Genomic DNA, 6455 nt, shown 5'->3' with positions numbered 1-6455 from the left:
TCAAGAAGCAGAAGACTCACTGATGAGGTGGCGCAGATTGGCAGTGTTCAGCTGTTTCTTCCAGACTGAGGACTCGGTTGGCGAAAACTCGTCATGGAACACGGAGACGGATGAGCTGAAGATCATAGGCCTGGATATAAGAAGATCCACTTGTATAATCATCACTAATACCTAATAGCACTTCGTCGTGGGTATTTTATGTCTGTCGGTGGCAGTAGACTTAGTGCTTGGAAGTACGATGGAAGCGTAGAGTTGGTAGACGATATCACTAACGTACGCTTGTGCAGTCACTCTCGACTAGAAGGAAGCCTGTCTGAGTCCTGGGTGATGGAAGAAATTCTCCCCGCCAGTATTTAGCCGGAAAGAAAAGGAGAAGAGGTGGCAGTGGCAGCATAAATGCCGTGGTAACCAGATTTTGCGCCAGTTTCCTGGATTAAATACCAAACCTCTGCGCATTGTCTCACTGGGTAAGGACATGTGCCATTTTTATACAGGCCCATCACGAAAAGATCAAGATCATGTCCATTGCATGACGTTTTCGGCGCGAAGCGCTGTGATTTCTCCGCTTCACAGCGCTGTTGCCACTTACGCATTACACACTGTAACAGTGAAAGGGATCAGCGCCTGCGAGATCATGTTTTTTTATGCGTGGGAGGATTTAGCGAGGTATTTGTGTTATTGCGCAGAGCTGCGTCCTTTAAAACATGCATTGATTCTGTTCTGTAGTAATGCAGGAGCAAGGTCAACAGTAAAGAAGTCAAGAATAACATAAGTTTTGCCTAAATTCATAAATTGATAGCAAAAGCTTGTAGTATTTCGGAATCGACTAATGCCGTATTAAAAATGCAGTAAAATCGGCAGAATCTAATGATGTGGGTACTTTTGGTTCTTTAAGAAAGGGATACAAGCCAGAATGGAAGTCTACGGAATTTGATTATTTTAACGAAAGGTTGGCGCCTAGAAATCCGCTTGGTTACTAGTACAAAGGAGAGTACCCGATGACTAGAAAAGTACACGGTGATCTCCGAGGAAAAATATAATTTTTCTGGCTCAAAGACGTCCTTTCTTCGTCTTCTCGCTCACTCGACTCTGCGATTCAGAAAGTTCAAATAGCCTGACTTATGTGACAGACGCTCGGCTCCTGGCTTAGGCATGCCACGTTGTGACGCCAGAGTCTGCTGGAGCAGTTGAAGTCATTGTGAGAGGAAATCACCTGGTGACAGTGGATGAAATAGCCGTAAACGTGGACATTACTTGTGTCTCAGCACATTACATCATTTATGAAGTGCTTAAGTTTCGAAAAGTGACAGCAATATGGGTGCCACGGAAGCTCACTCCAGAACTGAAACAACCATTTTGCAACATGAAAATGCCCGGCCTCAAACTGCCTGTACATCACTTGCAACCATCGACGACCTGCGCTTTGATACTCTGCAACATCTGCCTCACTCACCAGACCTCACAACGAATGATCACCACACGTTTGGACCACTCAAAGTGGCGATAAATTGTTTCATAGGTTACACGATGCAATAATGATGTCACAGATGTTACCAGAATTAGTTTTTAGGGTCTCTCTGGAAGTTCTCATGAGGTCCAACACAACGCATATTCATCAGCGACGACTTTTTCATTACACATGCGAAATAGTTTCGTGACTCTTATGGTATGTCATTTTTTGTCTATGAATACTTTTATGTATTCATGATAAAATATGTATCACTTGTGGTCATAAAGTTCATGTTTTTTTCAGTCTGAATACTTTAGTGATTCTGTTTCTTCCAAAGGCTTAAGTAAAAAATTATTGTTCTAGAAAATTTCTTGCAACATTAGTTTTATATTTTTCTTTCTTGTTTTTTTGTAACAGCTACTAAGAATTTTCTTTTGGCTAGCAGTCCTTCAGATTCTAGACTTAAAATAGAGAAGTCTAATTTTTTTTAAATTTTTACAGTCATAATTTCAAAATTATCACTAATGGCAATGCTGTAAGGTGGCGAGATGACTTTGATCTGCCTATTTTGTTAACGATCACTATAGTGATTCAGTCTTTCGAACGTGGGCATCAGCTTGGCGGTCCCTTTGGTGTTATTGGATAGAAGTATGCAATGTGTCTCATCTGCCTTCTGTCATCATCGTACATCAACATGACACCATACTATAAGCACATCCATTGAAGTCATCTACAGTCAAAGACGTATTTAAGACACAAATCTCACACATAGAATACAATTATGCACATGGAGGACGAGGAGCCTTTTCAGTTCAGTGGTTGAACATACCCATAGGTGTCTCCCAGGCAGCAAAGCAATACGAGTCTCTCTCTTTTGTATTTTTGTTTAGGAACAGTTTTCCTTTACATGTCAAAGAAGCAATGTGAGCAATCTGTGTGCATTGTGTATGTCATTGGAGGGTTGCTTATAACTACAGTAGTAGTCAACTGCAGAAGTCATTGTGAACTGTGGATTTTATTTTTAAATAAATAGCAAGACAAGCCACTGCACCAGCACTTCATGTAAATCCCACTCAACAATTAGACAAAAAGTATTCGCGGCAGCACAAAAGAAAGTGGTTAGAATAATCTGTGGGGCTCATAGTCGCACATCTTGTAGGCATCTCTTCAAAAAGTTAGGAATTCTTACAACAGCCTCACAGTACATTTACTCAGTTATGAAATTTGTTCTCAACAACATGGACCAGTTTAAAAACAACAGTGACATCCATGATTATAATAGCAGAAGAAAGAAAGATTTACACTATCCTCCACTTAACCTATCTCGGGCACAGAAAGGGTAAAATATGCTGCTGTTAAACTTTTCGATAAATTACCAGATGAAATAAAATGTCTGACAGACAGCAGTAATAGTTTTAAAAATAAATTGAAATCATATCTCCTTGACGATTCCTTCTATACTGTAGACGAATTCTTGAAAAGAAATAAATCTATAGTTATAATATATGCATTTTCTGCCATTTAAGGGAATGGAGTATGTAATAAAAATTTTAAGCTTAAAAAAAATCATGTGTGCATTTATTACGCACTCGACACGTTCCACATCATAACGGTTACCGTGAGATTGATCAATGGAACATGTAACTAACTAACTGACTGACATTAAACTGCGTAGAATCGTTCTGCAACGCTATTGATGATCTGGATGGCTCTAATAGTGACTTCTCAAATTTTATATTGAAAGAAAATGTCAATTTCATTATACTGAAATGTTGTACTTTATTATTCTGAGCTGTAAATAACGAACTTCAGTTCGTATTTTGTTTGTGTAATACACTGTTATTATCTGTTATCCATTGGGAACATTATTTTAAGATGTTAGCCGTCACACATAGGCTTTATTGGTGTCCCGTATTTTTTCGTTGTTTTTTTACTGTATTCAAGTGTCATGCATCCAGAATCCAAAAAATGCAATGAATATACAACAGAAGGACAGTAGTTTAGTCTTATAAAACTCAGAATATTCAGAGACGAAGGTTTCCTTATTGTTGCAGTGGAAAAGATTAACGGCATTCTCAGCTGCATGGTGCACTTCTCCCGTAGATTTAGTCTTGCCAAGCTGGAAGAGATAAAATTGTTATACATCAGCCAGTAGCTGTGTAGTTACAAAATGTTGCTGTTTCTGTTAGTCAAAGCAATGAACCAAGTTCTACGAGGTGCATTCAAGTTCTAAGGCCTCCGATTTTTTTTCTAATTAACTACTCACCCGAAATCGATGAAACTGGCGTTACTTCTCGACGTAATCGCCCTGCAATCGTACACATTTTTCACAACGCTGACGCCATGATTCCATGGCAGCGGCGAAGGCTTCTTTAGGGGTCTGTTTTGACCACTGGAAAATTGCTGAGGCAATAGCAGCACAGCTGGTGAATGTGCGGCCACGGAGAGTGTCTTTCATTGTTGGAAAAAGCCAAAAGTCACTAGGAGCCAGGTCAGATGAGTAGGGAGCATGAGAAATCACTTCAAAGTTGTTATCACGAAGAAACTGTTGCGTAACGTTAGCTCGATGTGCGGGTGCGTTGTCTTGGTGAAACAGCACACGCGCAGCCCTTCCCGGACGTTTTTGTTGCAATGCAGGAAGGAATTTGTTCTTCAAAACATTTTCGTAGGATGCACCCGTTACCGTAGTGCCCTTTGGAACGCAATGGGTAAGGATTACGCCCTCGCTGTCCCAGAACATGGACACCATCATTTTTTCAGCACTGGCAGTTATCCGAAATTTTTTTGGTGGCGGTGAATCTGTGTGCTTCCATTGAGCTGACTGGCGCTTTGTTTCTGGATTGAAAAATGGCATCCACGTCACATCCATTGTCACAAACAACGAAAAGAATGTCCCATTCATGCTGTCATTGTGCGTCAACATTGCTTGGCAACATGCCGCACAGGCAGCCATGTGGTCGTAAGTCAGCATTCGTGGCACCCACCTGGATGACACTTTTCGCATTTTCAGGTCGTCATGCAGGACTGTGTGCACAGAACCCACAGAAATGCCAACTCTGGAGGCAATCTGTTCAACAGTTATTCGGCGATCCCCCAAAACAATTCTCTCCACTTTCTCGATCATGTCGTCAGACCGGCTTGTGTGAGCCCGAGGTTGTTTCGGTTTGTTGTCACACGATGTTCTGGCTTCATTAAACTGTTGCACCCACGAACGCACTTTCGACACATCCATAACTCCATCACCACATGTCTCCTTCAACTGTCAATGAATTTCAATTGGTTTCACACAACGCAAATTCAGAAAACGAATGATTGCACGCTGTTCAAGTAAGGAAAACGTCGCCATTTTAAGTATTTAAAACAGTTCTCATTCTCGCCGCTGGCGGTAAAATTCCATCTGCCGTACGGTGCTGCCATCTCTGGGACGTATTGACAATGAACGCGGCCTCATTTTAAAACAATGTGCATGTTTCTATCTCTTTCCAGTCCGGAGAAAAAAAATCGGAGGCCTTAGAACTTGAATGCGCCTCGTACATCTACATCTACATGTACATGATGACTCTGCAATTCAGAATTAACTTCCTGAGAGAGGGTTCAACGAACCACCTTCAAGTTATTTCTGTACTATTCCATTCTCGAACAGTCTGCAGGAAAAACAAACACTTAACTCTTTCCGTGCGAGCTCTGATTCCTATTATTTTATAATAATTATCAGTCACCCCTATGTAGGCGGGCGTCAACAAAATATTTTCACACTCTGACGACGAAGTTGGTGGTTGAAATATCAGAAGAAGATCCTGCTACAACGAAAATCGCCTTTGTTTTAATGATTGCCTCCTAAATTCATATATCATATCCGTGGCACCTTAACGAAAAACGAGCTGCCCTTCTTTGAACGTTTTCTACATTCTCCGTCAGTCCTATCTGGTACGGGTCCCACACCGCTCAGCAGTACTCCAGAAGAGAGCGGACAAGCGTAGTGTAAGCAGTCTGTCGGCCATAGTGGCCGAGCGGTTCTAGGCGCTTCAGTCCGGAACCGCATGACTGCTACGGTCGCAGGTTCAAATCCTACCTAGGGCATGGATGTGTGTGACGTCCTTAGGTTAGTTAAGTGTAAGTAGTTCTAAGTTCTCGGGGACTGATGAACTCAGCAGTTAAGTCTCATAGTGCTCATAGCCATTTCAACCATTTGTAAGCAGTCTCTTTAGCAGAGCTGTTCCATTTTGTAAGTGTTCTGCCAATAAATCACTGTCTTTGGTTTGTTTTACCCATAACATTTTCTATGTGATCGTTCCAGTTTAAGTAATTCGTAACTGTAATCCCTAAATATTTAGCTGAATTTACAGCCTTTAGATTTGTGTGTTTTATCCTGTACCTGAAATTTAGCGGATTCCTTTTAGTGCTCATGCGGATGACTTCACATTTTTCGTTATTTAGACTCAATTCCTATTTTTCGCACCATACAGATATCTCGCATAAATCGTTATGCAGTTTTTTTTATCATATCATGACTATGTAGGACAGTAAATGGCAGCATCATCTACAAACACTCTAAGAGGGCTGCTGAGATTATCTCCTAAATCGTTTATGTAGATCAGGAACTGCAGAGGGCCTATAAAACTTCCTTGGAGAACGCCAGATATAACTTCTGTTTTACACGATGACTTTCCGTCAATTACTGCGTACTGTGACTTTTATGACAGGAAATCAGGAATCCAGTAGCACAACTGAGATGATACTCCAAAGGCACGTAATTTGATTAGAAGTCGCTTGTGACGGACGGTGTGGAAAGCCTTCTGGGAATCTAAAAATATGGACTCATTACTTTTTGAGAATAAAGAGATGCTGAGTTTTACAAGGATGATATTTTATGAATTCGTGTTGGCTGTTTGTCAACAAATCGTTCTCTTTGAGGTAGCCCATAATGTCCGTACACAGCATGTGTTCCCAAATCCTACTGAAAATCGATGTTAGCTATATGAGTCAGTAATTCAGCGGGTTACAC

The sequence above is a fragment of the Schistocerca piceifrons genome, chromosome 1, assembly GCF_021461385.2.
Source record: "Schistocerca piceifrons isolate TAMUIC-IGC-003096 chromosome 1, iqSchPice1.1, whole genome shotgun sequence".
NCBI classification, from domain to species: Eukaryota; Metazoa; Arthropoda; class Insecta; order Orthoptera; family Acrididae; genus Schistocerca; species Schistocerca piceifrons.
Note: the sequence above shows the minus strand (reverse complement) of the source record.